At 43.5% G+C, this 23,818-nt stretch overlaps 1 protein-coding gene across 1 annotated transcript in view; it reads right to left on the bottom strand.

Annotated features, from left to right (window-relative positions):
* LOC107192469 (neurobeachin) overlaps positions 1-23,818 on the bottom strand; it is a 321,694-nt gene that overhangs the window by 231,322 nt on the left and 66,554 nt on the right. The gene's annotated exons all lie outside the window — the stretch shown is intronic.

Genomic DNA, 23,818 nt, shown 5'->3' with positions numbered 1-23,818 from the left:
GGCAGTTAAACGACAAAGCAGGCGGCTTGCCTCTCCTGTACATTTATCAACCCCTTCGTGACCGTTCGTATTAACGCTCGAGACATTCTTCTGCATTGTCCTCTAGTTTCCCCGATCGTTGTGTCAACAAATCGGAGGAGCTGTTTCGCTATTCCAATCGAACCCATCGAGAGCCCCAGTGAGGTCACCGTTGAATCAACTGTGCGATGTTTTCTTTCTTTCGCCCCAGCTATTTTTCTACGCGATGCTTGTCTTCCCGCGGAATTCAACCCGATTCCAGAATACTAATTACAACACAACAGAGAGGGCTTGGCTCTCAAGACCCGCTTCGTCTGGTATCCTGTTTACATTCGCGGGAGAACGGTGTGTTTGCGGAAGAGGGTCGAGACCGAGTCGCGAACTTCACACGCGACAAATTCACCGCGAACTGGGGCTGACGAGTTGGCGGAACGGTTCAACGAAATTCATTGTTCGGATCCTTTGACGACCCAGTCTTGTGTGGAGGCCAAGTTTTTAAAAGGTCGACTGTCAAAACACATTTCGAACAGAAAATTTACAAGAAATTATGTAATAAAGTATTCTCCTGCAAAATATGCATGAATAGTTTCGAGAACCTTCTTTTACAGAAAAAACTTTTAGCCTTTCTTGTTCCGTCTTTTAACCAGTGAAAAGGAATTCATTTTTTATTTGCAATCGGCTATATCTTTGGGTTATCTTTGGTTTCTCACATTTAACCAGAATTTGGATTTCAGCTGCATTCGAATTCCTGTAGATTATTTCATAAAATATACGCTTACACAGTTGCAGTCTAGAAACGTCAACGATATCATTTGCCAATCATAATTAACTACGTGAACACAATTAACAACGAAGCAAAGTAATCCGATGAAGAACACAATGCGAATACAGTGTAGTATTACTGTAGTCAGTACTGACACAAACACAACACAATTTACTTAGCGTTTATAACTCACACCATTAGCCTGACGATTCCAAGTGACATAATTAATTAAAGTATATGAGATAATAAATAATTCCGGACAAAAAACACTAAATAAGCAGGAATAACGATGTTAAGTAAGAAATAAAATAATAAGACACCGCAAGTATGATATCAACTTAACTCCACATCCTAAACATACCTATATCTACAATTTAAATACCTGGTAAATATCAGATTACATTTTGTTTAAAACGACTAGGAGAACAAAAGATATTCTAAAAGATCGTCAGACGTTCTCAGTTACCCAGTGTGGTAGGCGACGGGTAGCATGATCGTCAAGAAGGGATCATTACGCGCTGCAAGTCGCCGGAGATGAAATTAGACGGCGCTTAGGGGCGGTCTCCGAGAGCGTCTTCGACTCGACCGGAAAGTTTCTCGAAATCACGCGCGGGACTCGAAACTTGCCCAGAGATCCGTCTAATTCGCGGCACTCCGCCTCGCGCCTAAGCTATTATGTGCTCATTATCTATCGCCGACGTGTATTACGGGGAGTATCTCTCCCCATCCCCCCCCCCCCCCCCCCCCCTCTCTACGACGTTGTCTTCTGTAATTGTGCCACTGATTGCCCACTCCGCGGAGTGGCATGCAAGTTTACTCTACCGTGGGCTTTTACGTCGTTAAAGGCTTCTCCTAAAAGCCTTAGGAAACGGTTGGGTGCTGAATAAATTTTTCTCGACGAGAGAAAAAAGAACAGCAGACTCCTGTGTACAATGCTTTAGCCCTAGCAGTTTTCGTCGACGGGGTAACCGCGACGTGAAAGTGCTCCTCGAAACCCACCTTGGTCTCGAAATTGTACAAGTGAAAATCCAATTAAGAATTATTTTGTGGAAAAAGTGTAAAGGTATTTAATTGAATAAATAATTGAACCAGTGAATGATCTAAATAGATGGAATTAGCTTCTTTTCGTCATTTGTGCAGTGCGTATTCAAAAGTAACTCCCCAGAAAACCAACATCTATCCTATCGGGTAAGTCCAAAGCATCCTTTGCTCTGGGCCCGATCACTGTCATTCGAAAAAATTTTACGAGTTTGCTATATCTGATCCATGAATTACAGTCGGGTATGCTACAATACCTATCACATTAAAATATTGTATGTAATTTCATACTATAGCAAAGTATGGCAATTAACGCTCTAATACTATTCACAACTTAATATTATTAACATACTCGTACCGCCAGTTATTTCTCTTCCGCGTATATCATATTCGTAACTTCTTCCTATATTTATCAGCACTTATCAGTAGTACCTTATCCACCTCGCGGGTCACGCATACATTATTCGAAACCATATAAATTCCGCAGATTGCAATAAACTCAACGTGCCTTCGATACATTCGACCAACACTGTGTATTTATAGTTCAATAGCTACTTACTCCACCGATTACTCCAAGAAGATTAATTTCCCAGATCAATATTCACGAAACACTCCCTCTCTCCGATTCAATGAATAACACAAACCTACAAAGCTTCGAACACCATCTGTTATACAGACTCGGATACCAAAGCGATCCGCACATAAGCCAAACGTGAAAGATAAATCGTTTGTTGGAGCTCCTGCACCGGCAACGTCTGCGACGGGGGAAAAAGGCAGTATAAACTCGAGAAAGAAGAAGTGCGCAACAACGAGGCGGTTGTTCGCGGGTGGGTATCAAAGATTAATCGCCACGGCCCGCGGGGGTTAGTTTCTTTCAGCTCGTTAGACTGTAAGTCACTTTCCGCGATCGGACTCGGTTTCTCGATGCTTTCTCTTCTTCTCTCTTCCAGGTCTGGTTTTGCATATCGAGCGGGCCTTTAACTTTAATTCGCGACGGACTCCGGCAAGATGGCCGGTGGAACGGAAAGACGACAAAAGAGAGGGATGGGTATAGGGAAGAAAACCGTCGGAGGACAACTCGCCGGTTGTCGTCTCTCCCAGCTCGCTCGCGAAGCAAAAATCAGCGACTTTCGCGAACTAGCGACGCGACGTTACTATTCATGGGAAAAGTTTTAATTTGCGTGCAGTCGCCCCGACCCAATCCCCTCCACGAGACGGTTCACGCGAACGTCATCGGTGAACTTCGGACGAACAGAAACTACCGTACCCACTCGGATCGAATTGGCTGTTTCGGCCACGGATTAAATCGCCGTCACGATCTTAAATCTCAGACTGTTAATTGACTCTGTTCGAACGGATCTGATGGAAGGCATGCGTCGCCAACTTGATCATATACAGTGTACACGGATTTAGGGAGTTCAGATTTAGCTGAATGTACTGGAAATGGGTGGATAATGATAGGGGTGGAGAGAAAAAGTAGATTTTTGGAACTTGTATAGGGTTGCCTGTGAGAATTATTGATCGTGCCTGAATGAAATAATTCTTCTGATAAAACTTATGGAACACTGGATATTCCTTTGTAACTTATTAATTGTAAGTAACGAGTTAACATGATACTTTTTCCACCGACATAAAAGATAGCAACATTAATATATTAATATATTAGAACTGCAACATTAAATAATTCTGTACTAAATTTAATTTTTTAACATAGCCTTAATGCCAACTCCGTTATAACGATGTATTATTGCAACACAATGTCTTCCGAGGAACGTAAAAATTCTACGGATAAAAATGTATGCAGAACTGAAGGAAAGAATTTACATATTGCAGTTTTGTTAGCGACAGAATGATCGGAGAACAAGTAATGTACCTCATTCGCAGATTCGTATTCCGCCGACCTCCACGGATAATAATATTCATTGTTTGATCAGACCAAAAACGAGCTCGGGAGACTATGAGATCGGCCGGTATCAGTATGCATGGAAAAAGTTTTAATTTCTAGTCAAGATTCTCGCGGATATGTGTTTGCACGCAGTACTCGAAATTGGTTTGCGATCGATCCGTCGAATCTGGGTACAAATTTGACACGCGCCTCGTTATTAACCGGTTCTCGAGAAGAGGAAAATGAATCATCGGCGCGTGTACAAGCTTCCTTTGGCATTGTTGGGGAAAGTTGAACAGAAATTAATAATCGTCGCGACGTTAACTGAGAACCGTCTGTATTCTATATTCCGAGTATCGGAGAGAAACGAGAAGTTTTTCCATTGAACACCATTCCATTTCTTTCAAACGATCCGGCATATAATTTCTCTATCATTGAAGCACAAACTTTTTCCATCGACAGAACCTGACTTGTCATAATCACGAAGTTTAATAAATCTGTCGTTTACTACTCTGTACCGATACAGTGATTTTAATTAATAAACTTTACTCTCGACACTATTGACATACGTTGCTCTACATTAAAGTCCGTAATAATCGCAGAAGAACAAACACAAAATTAATTAAAATACGATATAACGAGGTACAAATTCATAATCGTATTTTTCATGTTCCAGCTAAACAAACTCTGTATAATTGCAAAAACAATTCCGCGTATAAATCACTGAATCCTCCATCAAGGAAATGTAATAATTACGTGTGGATTCTTCGGATTTCGTTCTTCGTACAAGATACTCGTACATTAATTAATTAATTAATTTAATGAAACGGAATTGCTAATATCCGTCCGACAAATGTATCTATTTTCCACCGCGGGGAATATTAAAATCGCCTGTTTGTGTTCCAAAACAAATATAGCGAAATCGTAGCTACTTCCGGGAACACACAATTCGAGGCGTTCTGGCAGGTAACTGAATATCACTGTCGAAGTAACGATTATCGACTATCGTTCCGCCCCCCCCCCTCTCTCTAAACCGGTCGTGAAGTCCCCGTTTCTGAAATAATAATAATAACATCACGTGACGACGAGATGCGCGATTATCGCGTTAAGCGCGTCGTTCGGTAGCTTAAGCGATCCTGTTCAAAATTTTCCCTCCTTCGCCCGGGAAATTCGTTATTTCCCGGGGAAATAATGCCGCCGCGAGCGTTATGTGTACACAGGATGAAATCGACCGTAGAGCATTAAATCTAATAAACTCTAGCCCGACGCCTCTTAATTTTCCCCATAATCGTGGCGATTTGATAGCTCCGCCGTAATGGCCGGTAAAATTTTATTACGCCGCCATTAACAACTTGAACGTTATCGCGCAGCCGATCGATTTAAATGGAAGGATTTATTACGAGAAGTAATCCCGTTTCCGGGGCTCCGATCGCCAGTGAATAATTGGGAAACAATGCGTTAATCGAGATATGCCATTTTTCCCTTAAAACATGTCGCAAGGTTTGCGAAATATATAAAGAAAGTTCTTAAATCTTACTTTGTCTATCATCGCCCTAATCGAAACGTAACATATTACCTTCTTTTATAAACAGATACTTCCCCAGCAAGGATAACGAACGAACAAATGCTATCTTACTAAAATTTAAATTCCTCTCATTAAAAAAAAAATAGTGGAGTGCTCATTGGTCCCCTTAACAATTTCAGTATTTCATCGTTATTTCTTCCCCATCTGTATTAACAGTATTACCAAACATCGCGGACAGCGATTCGGCACTCAAGCTCGTTTGATTTTCGGCAGTCAGCTCGTAACAATCGATCGCCCCGGAGTCCACCGGAAAGAGCTCTGGTTCGTTTACACACCGCGTATCCCGTGGTCGTTACGGGTAAACCATGGACGGAATCGGATCCCGCGGCGGAACGACGCAATAACCGCGAGCGAGTGGGCGAGCGGTCGCCCCTAAGTTCGCGGAAGAATCAGAAAGTAATTAGCAGTCGCGAAACGCAAATCCGGCCGTAACGAGCGCGTTACCGCGGGGAGAGGCCATTGCTGCGCGCGTTACTGCGGTATCGTACCGCCTCTCCTCTAACAAACGGACAATTAAGCACGGCGTTCGCGAGGCGCCGCCACGTTCACCGACGCCCGGTCGAGATTAAATTTACGTTCAACGAACGGCACACACACACATCCCCCCGGACCACGGGAACGGGGGCTGTTTCGTACGTGGACAGGGGGGACGGAATTAAGGAATTCGTTTCACGGTATTGTTAATGTCGCTGTGGCGGTCTCGTCGTAATCATGGCGTTCGATAGTCCGTAAAGGGGTGTCGCCCACCGCTGATGTGTACAGGACGTCCCACGTAACATGAGCACCATAAATATCTGGCTTGTTTTTGATGATGGAAAAAAATGTGAGAGGAAAATTTTATTTGATTGGGAGGCCCAAATACTGCGATAAGCAAAAACAATTTTGAAGGTCATTGATGTTTTTCTAAATGGGACTGCATGCTTAAAAATATGGGAGTAGGTTTAAATAGTAAAAAAAACTAGGATAGAAGGCGTAGTGCAGAAAATGTATCTTAGCAAATGCTCAATGTGATGTTCATCAACTTCGATATATTTTTGTAGATGATAATTTATTTTTAGAATTCAATATAGAGATAATAATAATGGATGATCGTGGATTTTTAGTAGCCGAGGTCACACGATCGTCATACTATTACAGGTCATTGAATTGATCGTGGTCACAGTAATACAATCATTTTATTTCCATAATGAATATAAAACCTTAGCCCATAACAAATGGGGATAAGTAAATAATGCTGTTTTAATTGATATGATAGTTGGAGAGGTGCTAAACGCAGACAATATATAACAGGAATGAAATTAATCGGAAAGTATATGCAACACCCACGTCCAAAATCAGGATTGCATGCACGCTGATTGAGGGCACCGTAGAAAGGTAGATGGTCAAAGGCTGAATTGTCTCTGAATTTCAACAAGTACCAGGCAAAGCGTAACCGATTTCGTTGTTTCCGTGACACAGGTACACGCTCGTAATTCAAATACTACGTGGACGATTCCAAAATTGGATTCGTGAGCATGCACCGAGACAAAGGTCCCTTGATCCTGAACGCACCTAAACGTTTCCGTGAAACAATGCCACGATTATCTGTCACCAATCTTCGTGCAGGTATCCGTCGATCCGCGATCGAATTCATCGTAGCACTTTCGGGGTGATTAAATCGAATTTATCGATCATGGTAATTCTGTGATCCAGAGAATCGACGGTGCAAGTATCCGTGGACGAATTACTTCTATCTTTCCAGAAGAAGGTACAATTGTTTTGTTTAAACTGTTCACTTAAGTAGAAATGGAGCATATTTTGTCTGATTCTACACAAATCATTTTCCATGACTTGGATACATTATTGAGAACGGATACCATTCCCCAGTCTGGCAGAATTATTGCATGTCTGACTACATACATACATGATTCCGCTTGTCTGACTACGTACGAGGTGCACTCCGCTTGTCCGACTACGGCAAAATCAATTTGCAGTTATCTCAGAACGAGCCGATTATGTTCTACTTGTCTGACTACGAACGACCCGTGTTCTACTTATCTCATTACACTAACGATGATGTTATACTCGTCTGGCTAAACTCGAAGCATGTTCTACCTATCTGATCCTGTGTGTAGGCAATACATTACAACACGGTATCACTTACTCGACTGCCGACAAATAATATTCGATTGATAATTCTATATAAGTAATAATCTACTTAGATAACTACAAACATAATATTCTCTACGTCGTTACTGAAAAATAACCCGCATTTCTACTTGTTTAATGAAACACGAAACTTACTCTGAATGTCTGATTACACACGATCCTATTCTACTTTACTCTCCAAACCCCGTAAGTTCTACTTTCCAAACAAGCGAACCTAGACCTTTTTTGTACCTTTCCATTTTGGAGGTACTTTCGAGTAAAACTAACCGTCGTACTTTGTCCCTTAAACCCTAGGACCGGGTCGGTTTATTATTCTCTCGGAAAGTTTATAAACTCGTGTGCGTTTCAAAGCAAAATGAAACAGTAGACTCGCACCACGCAGAATGTAGGCTACGCGGCCGGGCGCACTTCTCATCGACAGTGTGCATTACTCTCGGTGAAGTTACAGGAACAGAGGGGTCCCTCGCGTTAATTAAACGGTCCGTTTGTCTTTCATCAAACGTGGAAGCCGTTTAATTAATTAAACTGCAGATGGCGGGATTAGAGTCGCTAATTTTAATTGCGGTTAATTGGACACGCGTGTACGATCGTGTATCGCGGTTCAAATTAAGACGCAACCAACACGCGTAAAGGGCGGCTCGCGTTGCCCTCGATTGGCGCTCGTGAAATTCCATTCTCGCGGAAACGGAGAAGAGCCCTCGTTACGAGCCACGATCGAATCGCGCGCGTATCATCCTTTCGTTCCGAGACTGATATCGATCGAAATGTGGAATATCACGTGTACCCGTGGCCAAGAAGCGGAAAAGAACCATCGTCGTGACCGGAGCTCGCGCACCCTCGAAGGGGACACACAATAATTAGTCGCGACTACACAAAGATCGCTAATTAAGGTTCATTAGCGACGTGGGATTACGCGAATAATGGCGCCGGTCTGAATCCGTGAAAAGGACGCGTTTACGCGTTCTCATATACAGGGTGTCATGTAAATGGCGGTACAATCGGGTAGAGGGTGATTTTACGTGAACAAAAGAAGTCGAAAATATAGAATAAAATTTTGTTCGTCCGAGTCATTTCATTTCTACTTACCGCCATAACGAATACACGCGTGTCTGATGCATTTTCAAATTCGATTTTCTCGAAAACGTAGTCTCAGTTTCTTCTTTTAATTGAAGAATTATTTAATAAGTAATGAAACTGGGGAAGACTATAGCGTGTTCGTTTTTCCAGGAGTGTTCATCGACAAACGTCCGTTCCACCAGAACGGGTCACACAAGAAACGGACACTGTCACGCATACTGTCGGGGCTCGACGATGATTAATGGCCCCGTTGCTTTGTTGCTCTATTAACGGTGGTAACGGTAACCTAAGCTTTTGCTAACACCGGTTGTAAACCGCCGAATTATAGGGGGGGGGGGTTAAACACGATATTCATGGTTCGCATTAAAATCGGTGATTTTGCATCTTTACCGATAGAAACCGTATAATAATCGTTTCGAGTATGGTTATTGATGGTCTCTGGATAATCGGTCGCGATTTTACAGCCGAAAGCCCAGTTGGAAATTTTGAAACCGTTGACGAGATATAAAGTTAATGCTTCGAAAAAAGGGGGAATGACTCATGTGCTGTGTCATTGAAATTCTATGCGCAATTTTTATGCTTTTCAGATAGCATCGAACTTTCGCGCATGATACCGCGCGTGTTTTTAAGGACTACGATGCACACGGAATTTACGATTCGGACGTGACTTTTTCCATATTTTCCGGATTATAAAAATTCGTGCGGCTCTTGAACCGATCGGCTATTGTTCTCGCCTATGTGTGTGTGCGTTCGCTCGAATTCGAAGCGGCAACGTGCGTACCGTAACATTGTCGAACGCTGGTAAAAATTACTAGGTTGGATGGTATTGAATTGGACAGAAAATGAAATTACAGGTATTCTACTACACTACTGTAACAAGTAAAAAGGTACTAAATTGATGACATACTTCGGCAGAATGTTCAGTCGATTCTTTTCACGTGCATTCCGCTTGCATAGCCGGTGCTAGATGCACCGTGGTACCTCAGCAATGAGGATACACAAAAAGACGGACAAATTCTGTGTCCGAAGAAGTAGTAACCTACAGAAGCAGATGCAAAGAAAGAATAACAAAGCAACCCAACCAACTAACAGCAGAAGTTTATGATAAACTGATTAAGGAACGACTAAATAAGAAACATCCCTTGGACTTATCTGCAACCTAGAAAAGCAAACTAAAAAAGACAATTTTAAAATGTCATCCTAATAGGGATTGGCATTGGCGTGGCAATAAATCTGACACGATAAAAAAAATTGAAGACGAATCGTAAAGAACACGAGGAAAAAATTAAAAAAAATTCCGTCTGAATAAGAATGTCAATTTGTAATTGCATCGAACGGAGTACCAATTGTACAACCGTTATCAAAAGTATTCCAACAGAGGAACAACTCCTCGACAACGAAACGGAAAATTTGAATCGCCCGAAACATTGCCAACTGGGTTACAACCCTGACATATGTAAATTGAAGCAAAGGTTCCTGGAAAAATACGAAACCCTCTGAACAATAATATCCATCACCAAAGTGTCGATACAACGATCAGGATCTGCGTTAACGCATCCAGCGACAGGCAAAAAGACCAGAAACGATAGAAGTGGGAAAACGGAGACAGAAGAGACAGTTATCTGTCAAAAGAATCGGGAATTCGTAGCGATCGGCTAATATTTATCGATCGACTGAAATCGACAGGGAAACACAGAACGGTGAATGCGCTGCCTGTTTCTTTCAGCACTGGGATCACAACGGCGCCTGAAATTAAGACGATCGCTAGTAGAAGAACTACGCTCTATGAAACGAAACGGGAGGAGAGATATCATTTATAGGAGGCACGGAGGCTGGCGAGTGTACGCTAGAGTCACGTAGCCAGAGCTACGTAGAGCCAGGGACCCGACGGAAATCTCGATCTAGATAATTTGATGCGCAGGAAGGTGAGAGAAAGAGGGATGAGGGAGAGGGCGAGCGTTCCTCAAACTGGAGAGTCCTCGAGCACATCATCGGGATAATTATCTTGTCGGCAATACGCCGGCCAGATACTACCAGGCCAGCGCACCGTGGAACGTCGATACCGCGTTCCTGGTGTGGAAATCGCACAGAGAAATACGCTCTGGATCGCTGAGAACAATGGCGGAGATGTGCTCCAGGACCGACTGGAAGACGTACGGGGACAGACACTTCGGGCCAGCCACCTTGATTCGCGTCGATACGATTGTCTCTGGAGGAAATTGGATCGGATATAAGGTGTGTGTAGCGTTGTGCATGTGGCCTGGCGTGTTTGATTCCGATATGACAGTCCGTGATCGAGTGAGATCATTTCGGTGAGCGATCGAATATCGACGGAGCCGGGAGTAGGCTGAGCCAACAGTTCTTACAATTTCAAAAGCTTACAGTCCCTTGGCATATTAATGTGACCACTTGTCGACATTAAACGAAGCCTCACCCCAGTAGTCTGAAGCATAATTGGTATTCTTTGATGGAACACCATGTCATACGACTATAAATTAGTGAACAAAGTTTCATTTTCACTAATTAAGTGAAGAAACACACTTTCAAGTTCAGCCCCGGACGGTTCACGCACCAGCCCAGATGTTACCGATTCATTTACCGAAAATGTGTTCCAATGAACGTTCATTCGGCCGAGAATCGATCGAATCGGTGCCACCCGATTCGATATTCCCCTTTAATGGAATTCACAGGGCATGCTGAATGCTTAAAGATTGTTCGCCAGATTCGAGCGGCCGATTCGCTCGTTCTCCATCTTTCTCTCTCTCGCGAAACATTTCCCTTTGGCGAGCGGATGGGAGGGTTGCATTATTAACTTCTGAACGGTCCTTGCGGTCTAGGGCTGTCCCCCCAAAACCCATCCCCGTAGATAATGCATTCGTTCGAATATCTTGGCAAGCCGCAAGAGAACAGCTCTCGCCTCTCCTGTGCCCACGTAGGAAGACGGAAAACAACGATGGGTGAAGGGAGAGGGTGAAGAGCATACCCTTCCAGGATAGAACAATCTGAGATCACGGGAATCGATTGCACGGTTCGAGGCTAGCTGCCCGAAGGCTCTCCGATATAAAATCAACCCGACGGAGACACGACCGTGGATCAACGTAATGGCGACCAAGGGGTTAGGCCGAGAAAACGGAGGGCACTGGAGCCCCGTTTCATTCCGGACGCGTCGCAACTAAAACAAGCCTGCCGACTTATTCGACTGCATGCCACACTCTTGTGGAGACCTGGCCCTCGATACGACCACACCACGCTACGACACCGCCAACAATCGTTCTCGAAAGAATCTGATTCGCAGTGCAAGTAAAAATTCCTCAATGAACTCAGCTCGCGCCGATCCACAGCTGCCAATAAATAACGTTTCCATCCGCGCACCGTTGGAATTTAATATGAAAAGAAAAAAAAAGGCCTGGATCCATCGAAAGGTATCATTCGAATACGGGCACGTCGACAAAGCGACGAATATTAAACTATCTATCGAGGCTCCCGTTGAAACCGAACTTTAATTAAAATCACCCGCTTGTTCGCTCGAAAATTTCACCAAATTTAATTCCCCGACGAATGTGTCCTCCGCCCGCATAATGCCGCGTTAAACATGGACGGATTCGAATGATACGAATGAAACATAATTAACGCTTGGATCTGCAGCACGATGAGCCCAAGAGAGAACAGACAGCCGACGAAAAAATTCTCGGAGAAACCTTGCGTGTATCGAATCGTTGATTTTGGATATAAGAAAAAAAAGAAAGCTCTTATTCGTCGAAATATCCAGACGCCACAATAATATAATATTCGGCGGGCGTATATTCCAGCGATTCGATAGAGCAACTCTCGCCTTTGGAATAGGGATGTTCGATTCTGATTTGATTCTTCAAAAGATCGATTCCCTTGGGTTAGGTATAACAACTAGCTATGTATAGCATATACACTGCCGGCCAAAAGTAAGGAATCAGACTTCATGATCGATGGAACACTCATTCTTCTGTCGAATAATTTTCGATAAAAATTACGGAATCGGTACATATACAAATCACTTCCAATCAGTTTTAACATGTTACCTCCATTACTTTTTCCGTTTAAAAAGTTGTCCCATACTTTTTTCCGTTAGTGTATACATATAATATACATGAGAAGTAACGTATTACCCAAGGCAAATGATCTTTCGAACAATCGAATAACAGTCAAACATCCCCAACTTTCAACCTGCAATTCGGACAATTTCAATTTACGAATCGGAGGTTCAACGTTCATTTCCGGAGAAACAACGGAAGTTTACGATAAAAAGGTGGAATGATCGCGAAGAAAACATACGAAGAAAGGTCGACGATCGTCAGGAAAAACAATGGGGGTAACAACGGAAACGCAATTCGTGAGAGAGAGAGAACACCGAGAGTCGTTAGTAGGATTACGAGACAATGGTATTCTTCCACCCAGCGATCGACATCGTCGTTCGAGCGAACGGCGCATTCAACGATCGTAATTCGCGCAGAGAATACACACAGCCAGGCAACCTCGGGCGGATAATTGGAAAAAGTGGGGAGTGAGAGGGGGGGCATGAGAAAGCTTGCGAGAGGAGTTACCGACAATATTGGAAACGTGAAATTGAGCGAGCATAAAGGTGACGGCGGCATGGGATCTACCGCGATCTTCGTTCACGAGCTTCAATTTATCCTAATCATCGGTGTGCCCGAGACCACGGAGAGGGGAACCCCCTGGCTTGCTTGATTTCCACGGGGAGCACACGACAAAAGATCGAGGAGAGAGGCAGGGATCGAGCGTCGGGAGCTTCTTCCTTTTCCTGCTCCCTAACAATTAGCCTCGAGTTTGCCGCTGTGTAATCTGGTTTCGTTGCATCCGTTCCTAGACCATCCCCTTTTGATTCTGGTCACGCTCGCCGCGAAAGTATTTAGCCGCAAGGAGAGAGAGAGAGAGAGCAAGTTGCGTTTAACAATTAAGGACGAAAACGTCCTAGTCGCACCGCAAACTCCCCACTTTGCACGCGAACTACGAATCGACGTACTTTGTAAATGAGACCGGAGACGATTGTGTTCGAAGAATTGAAAAATTGGATATGGGCCGAATTCATGAGCCTAACGTGAGCACCTTCAGTATCTTACTTGTTTCTGAAAATACATAGTCATTTTGATTGCTTCGGTAGTTCTAGTGTTAATGAAACTAACGAATAAAATCAAATGGAATGAATGAAACCAATATGTGAAAAGTCCAAGATCACGTCTCTCAAGTAGAATAACCCGTCCCCGTCAGACGTAGGTATTTTCTCGAATTTCACCTGTACTTTCAACGATTCTTAACTCGGAAACGAAGCTTCGAACGGAATTTCCTCGTTCTTGATTTTCGTCTTGGTTCGGCATATAGAATCCACTCTATGCCTCGCATTTTTATTAACAACCCCTGTATATCTTCAACCCGTTAAAACGATACTATTAACTTTTTTATATTACCGTAACAAAACTGAGACATGAACTTTCGAGAAATAGATTACCGAGAAATCCCTCGCCTAGCGGTACTTCCTAACAATACTGCAGGGTTCCGCAAAGAATTTCGTTTCATATAGTTTCGTAACTTTCGTAACACCGCCATAATATCTCGCTATTCTCGAAGAAAGCTCCCTCGTCCATTGATTCCTGACGTCCCGAAAGCGACGGAAAGTTGACGGAACTTTCTCGTCGGAATAGTTGCCGGTACCCGCCGAGCGGAAACGAACAAAGCGGGGCCCTCCCCCAATTGAACTCGATCAACCAGCAAAATAGAATTAAAAGTAATTAAGACTGCGAATCACTGGGGAGGGGGCTTTCTCGTGGATAGAAATGGTTCCTGTCTCGGAGGGAGGCTATCGTTTTCGAGTCGAATAGATTTTCCTCTCCTCTGTCCATCCCGCCCTTAGTTCTCCTCTCGAGATTTCTTCGTCGGCCAGGAACCGACGGAGTGAACCGTCGTCCAACCAGCCATTGTTTTCAGGCCACTTGGCGACAAACTCGACATCGAGAGATCGAAGAGAGGTGCCCCCCCTTGTTGAACACAGGCCTCGTTCATGGCAGAACGACGCTGCGACGGAAATTTCGAGAGAAGAGCCTGTACTACTCTGTCTCTCTCTCTCTCTCTCTCTCTCTCTCTCTCTCTCTCTCTTTCTTCGCTGGCCGACTCGTGGATATAACCAATATATCCTCGATATATCCTCAATCACCGTACCCCGTCGTTCGTAAAACACGGAACGAGAAACGTGAGGGTGGTAGTGGGTAAGAAAGGAGACGTTAAAAGTACCGTGATCAGGCTCCAGTTTAATACCGCAATAAAAACCGGCTAGAGATAAAGGAACATCTCGCGAGAACTATGAATGGTTCCGATCCGGCTCGAGATTGAACTTTTCCGAACGACGGCTTTCATCGGGGTGAAACTGCTTTGGTCTAATTCCTCGTAACCCTCGAACAGATGGTACAACGCGTTTTACAGATCCCGACGACGATTCGGGGGAACACCTGCGCGACGGATTCCGTCCACGGAACAGTATTTTTATTAGGTACCTCGTGATTCGTTTGAACGAGTCGACAGATTTGGGGAACCGTTTCGGTGTGATCGAATATTGTTCCTGGAGGATCTACGACCACGGAGCTGGAGAGATAAGAAGATTTTGCTTGGAAAGCTACTTTCGACTTCTCATTTTGTGTCAGGAATTTTATTCCGTACAGATAGGTCTCGTGAAAAATTAATACAATAAAGAGATAAACAGTTAAATTTGTAAATTCTTCCAAATAAAAGTCACGGAGCCTCGGCTAAGTTTATGTACACACGACAGAACAATATTATTTCTCGGGAGATAAAAATGTATCAAATCGACAGATCACGGATAAGGGTTAAAAATCACTCCTCGACTTAACTTCGTGTTCGATAGGAATCCTAATACTTGCGAGCAAATCTGTATATCACCCTAAAGAATATATTATTCTCTAATAGACAAATCCTCGCCGAGTAGAAGGATAATCCTGGACCGTATGCATCCGGGAGCAAGCTTCCCAGGAAGGACCCGAAGTTCCACGATAAGCGACCGCTTAAACAGTAACATAACGCCGGCTTTCGAACCGCCAGAATGCGGCCGAGGGAACCTCGAACCGGACCCTTAAGTTCCACCTCGATAAGAGAAGCTGAGGGCGGTTAAGAAGCGTGACTTTGCCCGGAGATCGCCCTGGGTTAACATGTATCGTGGGTGGGTCCAACTATCCCGGAAATTCGAGGGTGGTACAGTTGACAGGGCTTTAACGAGCGCACAGTTTCACCAGGGCTCATTACGAATGGGCGATACGGCGACGTTTTCCAAATGAATTATTGAAGAGGACTTCGCGGCTGTTGAGAATATTTAAACCTGGGTCGATACTTCTCAGTTAGCCGTGCATCTGGTATCGACAAACGAACCAAACGCTCTCCCTTCTTCCTATCTCCTTTCTGTTTTTCCATCGAAATCTCAGCAGTTTTCTCCCTCCAACCCCTTCCCCCTCCCGAAAGGCCTCCTTTCTCTCACATCATCCGCCATCCCTCCTACATTTTTCCTTTGGCTCCCGGAGCACCGGGTTTTTTTCTGTTTCTCCCGTATCTACAGTTCACATTCCGCTCCCACGTGTATCCACGGCAACCCTCTGTCCGCTCCGTCGACCCCTTAACTCCAATTACACGTTGTCAGGACGAAGCCTTATCCCGACGGGGCTCTGCCGTACTCCCCCGGAAAGAGGAGAATTTCCATTTCTATGAAAATACCGACGATGCCCCCCCCCCCCTCTGCGCGGCCTGCGGATCACGGAGGAAATCCCGAGAAATGTGGCCCACTGTAAGCTAGAATCCAAACGAAAGACGAACTGATCCCATGTTTTAATGCTGGAACTTTCTGGTGTCTCGATTGAATCATGCTTTTGAAATTAATAACATTGTTTAATGGCTCGAGAATCTTTGAAATCGCTGGATCAACCTTCCCCTGACTGTCCAGATGAGCCTGAGGATGCTGAATGTTTTTTTCTTTCAGAATTTTTGAAAGTTAGCATTCAAGGACCCCATTGTATCTTGAGAACCTTGAAACTGCTGTATATTATGGAAATTTACGGAATCCGAGTAACTTTAATGTCTCGAAAATGTTGAAGGTCTCCCTGGAAACAATTAAGTTTCTCTAGGTACAATAGGTACCTATCGTAAATGGAGAGCGTTGAATCGTCAGCGTTGTAACGCTCTGTCCGGATCAGTCCAATTAATCGATATCGTGCCGATAAACACGGACGAAGGCCACAATTAACCCATTAAACAATAGGTTATCAGGGAACAATGCGGGCATCTCTAATCTGTATTTCGATTTGCATCGTGTCTGTTCGAAAGTGCCAAGTGCTTCGACGCAGGTGCAGGCCATTGTCAAGAACTCAATGTCGCGATGCGCGTTGCTGTCTGTCTTATCGTCACTGACATTCGTCACTGCAATCGATTGGAACCAATACCAGAGCTGGCGAATGGAAAATAGAAGTTTGATGGAGAATTTTTCAACAAAAGATTGAATAATTGACATTGTTACCGAGATAATAGGCAGGCGAAACGTGACGCTTTTTATAATACAAATGAAGGCAGTCCCTCTGGGGATGGAGGATTTCATTTCAAAGGAAGACGAGACGAGAGGAACATAGTTATAAACTCGTGCATGACGGTGCGCGCATTGGACAGAACTCATTTCCAAGTTGTGCAATTGCACATTTGATATTGAGCTCGCGAACCGGCAATCCCGCCAGATCTACGACCTTCCTGTGGACGTTGTAAAGAATCTATTTACAAAAGCTTATACGCTGCGAGCTTCAAAGCCCCCCTCCCCTTGCGAAGTTTTCAATCGGGACGTAAAATATATTTGAATGCGTTTGCGCATACACGAGAATACAGCTCGAAACAGATACTGTAATAAAGAAAGTGTAATTTACGATTTTAGTCGAGTGAAATTTGCACGTAAACGCCACATAAAATCTAATAACGTTACAAACTTAATTGTATTCATTTTAGTACTTATTTATAGTAAAATGCATAGCCCCAACATTTTCAACATATTTATCCTACTGGATAAAGTTAATGGGAGTTTAGAGAATTACGTACAGGAAATATATGAAAATTTTAGTACTACGATTTTCAAAACTGCGAATCAATGTCAATAAATATCAGAATTTTTAGAAATCTTTTCCCAAGTTTGAATTTTAACAAAAAACAGCGCGAACAGATGATAATTAGACAAGTGTCATGTATAACGCAGCACATCTTTAATTAAATTTACCCAACCACGTTCTCCAGTCACGAAGTTCAACACACTTCTACATAATTGTTTCTGTTTGGCAACCGCAACAGTGTCTATCGAAAGTTTCCTAAAATTACAGTTCCGTCGGGGCAATAAGCTTCGCGCACGGTTTCCTCTCCTTGACAAACTCCGACGTTTGTGCAAGGATAATGCAAATATTCGCGATATCTACCGCGTGGTAAACATCTGTTGTAGAAATAGCATTCGTGCAAGCACTCCGTGTTAATTACAATTTCCTACGCTGTTACGGGAATTTTCACATTCACCCCACTGTCTGATATTTCATTGAATTTTTCGCTTGATTCCTTTCATCGTTGAACGTCCTTTTCAGTTCTTTTTCATTAAATGTTCTTTTCAGTTATTTTTCATTCAATGTTTTTTTCAGTTCTTTTTCATTAAATATATATTTTTGCATTTAGGGTGACTAGTTCAGCGAACGAATACACCCCCAGTGAATGAACATTATATATAACAAGGAATAAATTGAGTTATTAAAATAAGCAAGTGATTAAATACCAATTTTTTTAATTTTTTGTTTCGTACTCAAACAATTTTCACGCCACTAGTTAGAAATACTCATTTACTTAATACTGTTAATGCACTGGTGAAATCTGTATTTTTTCTTTCTACTTTAATTAATTACATTCTTCCAATTTTCAAATTGAAACCGATATCTTATAAAACGATATTAAAAAATTTAATTTTCACGTGCTAAGTAGTTATTAATATTATTATCATTTAAAATTCGACTTTCATAGTTACAAAATCTCACATCAAGTGTTCGTTCATTCCAGGTTTCATGAAACAGTCTATATTAAAACAGAAATTCGCATAAACATCCGCAGTCTAGTTAGTATCATCTACTATGTTGCGTTAATCCCAACTTTGTTTAGATTATACTTGTTAGAAAAAGAAGAAACATCAACGTTCCTGATAATCCAACCACCCAAAAATAATCACTATACTAAAACACCTGATCTCCTACACAATAATAATGATGAATGCTTACATTCTTTTTTCCATTGTTTTTGTTCTTACACGAAAGCGAGCAGGAACCGAATCAAAGAACGGTGGTCGAGGTTCCAAGAAAAACAGATCGGAAGTAGAAGCGCAAGGATCCAGTTTCGAACTCTGTGTGTACAGGACCGTGAACAACCCGCTTCCTATCTGCTCGCTCTACCGGCAGAGTAATTGTTTGCATTTGCATGTAATTATTCCGGCGGACTTCGGCGGAAGGGTTTGTGTTAATACCAGGCCAGCCACTTGTCGGGTGGATTGTCGCTCATTAGCATCGTTAGCTACGAAAAAAAAAAAAAGGAAAAGAGGAGGCCTGGAATAGAAGGACAAAGTGGGATCGCACAGGCGAATTGGAGCACCGAAGAACGCGGAGCGCAAAGGAACCCTTGGCCACTTGTTATTTGCCCCGAGTCCACGAAAACTTGTAAAAAAAAAAAAACATTCGCGAAACAACTCGGTTCATATTCAACGCGGCTGACCGCACATATTGTATTTCCACGGAGGAAACTTTCGTCTGACTCAATTTCATCGTTTACCACTGGACTCGTACACTTTGATGTACACATTCAACCCCAGAGTTCTGCCCTCGATTTCGCGGCACATGTGCGCCAAGACCGAGTATAATATAGGGGGTGTTGAACAAAACTTGACCTTTCGACTTATGTATGTTTGCCAAGGTATTTTTACCCAGTACAGTGTGTTCTGTGTACGATATAAATTTTGAATGGTTTTTTTTCAACACCCTGTGTATACCTTGTGCCTGTATCTACATAAGACTAGACACCTGAAAGTTATATTCCGTGGAACAGAAGCGACAGCTGTTGGACAGTACGCTCTGTCCGCTAAAAAGTTCCAGCTCCTCAAGAGCGAGTCTCCGGCATGACTGTCCAGCATTAATTTATTAAAACCTACCCGCACAATACAGAACCCAGCAAATCCAATCATTCAGAGTAGAATTCCCTCGAGTACTCGTTGCAACCTGGTTCGCACAAAGCCCTCCTTTAACGGGCTCGTGTCTTCACCGGGCTGAATAATTCTCTACGATCAGAAAACCTCCGGAACAATACGCCCGCGAATAAAAAGCGGAACGGGGAGAGAGGGAGAGAGAACTCTCGAAAAATCGCCAGAAAACGACCCTTCGTTGGTGAATTATAGTATGTCTTGAACGATGGCGGGAGCCAGAAAAAAAAAGTATTCGAACTCCGAATTACGTAAACGCGATGGGGAGACACAGAGGGAAATAGTGAAGAGGGAAGAGGAACGTGTGGAGTGAAAGATCAGGAGAGAAAAAGTTTTTGCGCGACACGACAACCGAGAGTACCATCGCACATCACGTATTTAAAGCGGGCAAACGAACTGGAGCGTTGTTCGAATTCCCTCTTTGGGGGCAGGCTAATTAGGGCCTGCCAGGGATTCTCTCTGCGGTGTCCCGGGCATTTTCGTATGAATATTTCAAGCCCCCGGGACAGACGGAACGACCGAGAGCTGCGTGAGATACACTGCGCGCGACTGCCACCGGCGTTAAAGGATTACAACCGATTGCTTTTAATTAGAGATTATCGATTATCGATTCTTAGTGACGGAATTGTCCCTGGCAGTGCATTCGATAATTGATTTACACTGTCAATCCCTTGTACGCTTAAATATAAAAGAGTGAACACCGAGCCCCTGGCCTCGGTGAAGGGCGTTAATTCGGTACGAGTAATGCGCTATTAAGAGAGTAACGCGTGATTTTCTCGTGACGTAAATCGACGACGTTTCACTTCTATTGATTTTCATTCTGATTGTCCGTCGCGATTAACGAACAATTGGAATTTCTGATTTTGTTCGTTGAGTTGAAATGTCGTTGCTCTTTCGAATTATGTTCGACACTTTGGATTTACTCATCCTTGTCATCAGTGGATCCATGAACTTCGAGTGTATAATTAAATAAATGATAGAGCCCACTGAATAGCTCCACCAGTATGAATTACGATTCAAATGATTGGAGTTCGAATGTACAAAAAACTGCTGTGGTATGTGTTGAAGTATTGATTAATACTATGTAGCTACGGGATCAACTGTACCATCTGGTGTATACCTAATGAAATTCAGATTAAACGGTTCGAAAATGGCGCCAAGGACAGTGCTGCCAATGCGAAAGAGAAATGTCACTAATCGGTAAACGGTAGGTGATGTACCAGCTGTTGGTACATCGAGCTTTCGAGGGTTACCTACAGTTAATAAACGTTACCCACGGTGCGAATAACATTTCTAGAATGCAAAATAATTTTGTTAGAATTAATTGAAACTACAGTTTTAAATAAAACACGTTGAAAAATGTCAAAATTAGGATAGTTTCGTCAAAAGACAAGAAGAATCATACAAGTCAAGTACCGACACTGGATACCCTCGCTGCACTCGATAAAGCAGATAACAGTTTTCTACTGTACCGACATCCCCGTTTACCACTAGACTAGGGATAAAGCTCGCTTCAGTGTGCAGAGGGCGCGCGTATCAGGGGTTTCTAATCTCACGGAAGCTTGCAGGGAATTATTCAACTGAACGTACCACGTGCGTTTACACATATCCCGGCGATCTGGCCGTAACGGAATGCCACGTGAGCGTTTAATGAATTCAAAACAACAGTTCCCACAGAAGCAACTTCGCAAAAAAAAAATGATTTGAACAGTAAACACTGCAACAGCTCGAGGCAATATTGCCTGCGGCACATGTATGCGAATCATATAATAAACCGAGGGGGGAGGCGAGGCCGCATTCGTAGCGAAAAATTCTATTAAAAAAAATGAAACACCCGGAATTGTTCTAGCGAACAGTATTAAAGTTAGCTACTTACAAATATTAGGAAACGAGGACCGAACGACTAGCAGGAGAGTTATTTCACTCGCCTCCATTCGGGCCCGGCCGTGCACTTTATCCGCTCCAGCGATCACCGCTATTGAGTTTTAAAGTAGAAATCGTATTCATCGTTCCTCCGCCCGGCTCTTCAGCCCCTTTATGAATGCGTTTCATTCAAAGAGGCTTCCGCGATTTACCTCCGCCGTAGAAAAGAACTCGAACGCTCATGAGATTCAGTATGTAATTCGCTCTACCCGCCATTCGCAGTCCGCGACTACTTGCATATACGCGAAGCCGTAATCTGCACCGAACAAATCGATGATTGGTAATTGGAGACGTTAATAACTGCGTCAGATTCTACGCGAGGAACCGATCGAACACGATACGAACGATGATTTCACGTTTAAAAAATGGAGAACTTCCGATGGCCCTTGAGAACCTAATTTTAGGCAGGGTGGACCATGTAATCTAGTACATGTCAATGTTTCAATAGGTCAATATCACCGCAGCTGTGAGTTGTTTGTTCCGTTAGGAATTAGTTTTTGTTTCTTATATCACGAACACCTCGAATTTTTACGTTCTCTGTTCATCTGAAACTGGTACATCAACCATGTACTTGCATTATTTACCGATACGTAACTAGTATATTGAAATACACAATAGTTGTGAATGAGATGTAGATATTTATGGAGTAATCGAAACTTGACAAAGCTTCATATATTGTCTATACTGAATTTCACAGAATTGGATCTGCTATATATGTATAAAATTCGCAGTATCGTGTCCAGCACCCTCAATTACTACTGAAATGTTGACCAGTCACGGTACTGTACGAATCACCCTGTAAACCACTCCCAATTCCTTCTGAATAAACAACGAACTACCAAGCCCCGAGTAATATCTACTGCAACAACTAACCACAAATCATTTATAAACAATTTCCTGGTCGCGTGTCTCAGCAAATTCCTAAATAAATAAAATCCTTTCAGCAGGCCATCGCTCTCCAGACGGTCCCACGGCGCACACAACAAACGTTCAGTTCCTAGCCGTGGACCGAACCCCTCCTGAAACCATTACCGTCGGATGGGGTGTTCTATTGCTCGGTCGCGTAAGTCGTGGCGGTTTTCGAGGGGATGGTCGACCTAATTCTCACCCGAGGGGAGGAGAACACGAAGCCACGCGGGAACGACCGAAAAATCGTTCGAGAGATCACGACCTGGCCCGGGGTCCATTAACGTCGGGTAATTTCGCCGGTTCGATTGTTTCATGCGGGGAGTTTCGTGCAGCTTCTCTCGCGCGCGCAACGTTGTGTTGGGATGCAATAAATTTCCTGGGGCGAACGGAACACCGGAAGAAAATTCGGCGCCGCTGATATATTTCTTGTCGAGCGGGGAAAACGAACCGAGAAGCTGCCGTTTCGGTCCCGGGAGGCTCGCTTTTAAATCATCCACTTTTAGGCGGCGATCAATCGATCATTCTGGCGTACTGATTGATCGAAAAGATCGAGAGAAGCGAGATGATCCAGAAGATCGAATGGGACTGGATCATCCCGAAGATCGAAAGGAACTAGATGATCCAGAAGATCGAAAGGGACGAGATGATCCAGAAGATCGAAGGGGATGGAATGATGCAGAAGATCGACGTTTAAGGTGACGAAGGGTTTTTTCGCACGCTGTCGCGTATCGACCAACGACGTTGACACGCGGCCGCCAAGTAATTAGACGTTATTAAGCGCGTCGGGAATAAATATCGATTGTGCGCTACCGACCCTCTTTGCTTTGACGTATATATACAACATATACATATATACATATATGTATATAGTCACATGCAGGACCTTGGACGTTTTACACGCTGCAATCGATAACGAGCGTGGCGAGGGCGATGAGCGAGGCGAGCCGGACGATCGCACGGAATTACTGATGGCTTTTTTCTCCAGCATGTCCCCTGTTGGAGGATTTCGGTGATCTTTAATGATTCAGCGATCCTAGGGTGTTTGGAACGGTTGGGGATAAAGCGACAAGTTGCGAGACAAAGTTAAGTAGTTTCGAATGCTCTCCGTTTCAAATCGAGAAATTAGTTCATGAGTCCATGAATATTTTACGGTGGAACTGAATTCCCTTGTTCGTC

This window comes from Dufourea novaeangliae, unplaced genomic scaffold (genome assembly GCF_001272555.1).
Source record: "Dufourea novaeangliae isolate 0120121106 unplaced genomic scaffold, ASM127255v1 scaffold343, whole genome shotgun sequence".
NCBI classification, from domain to species: domain Eukaryota; kingdom Metazoa; phylum Arthropoda; class Insecta; order Hymenoptera; family Halictidae; genus Dufourea; species Dufourea novaeangliae.
This window is presented reverse-complemented; position numbering and strand designations above follow the sequence as displayed.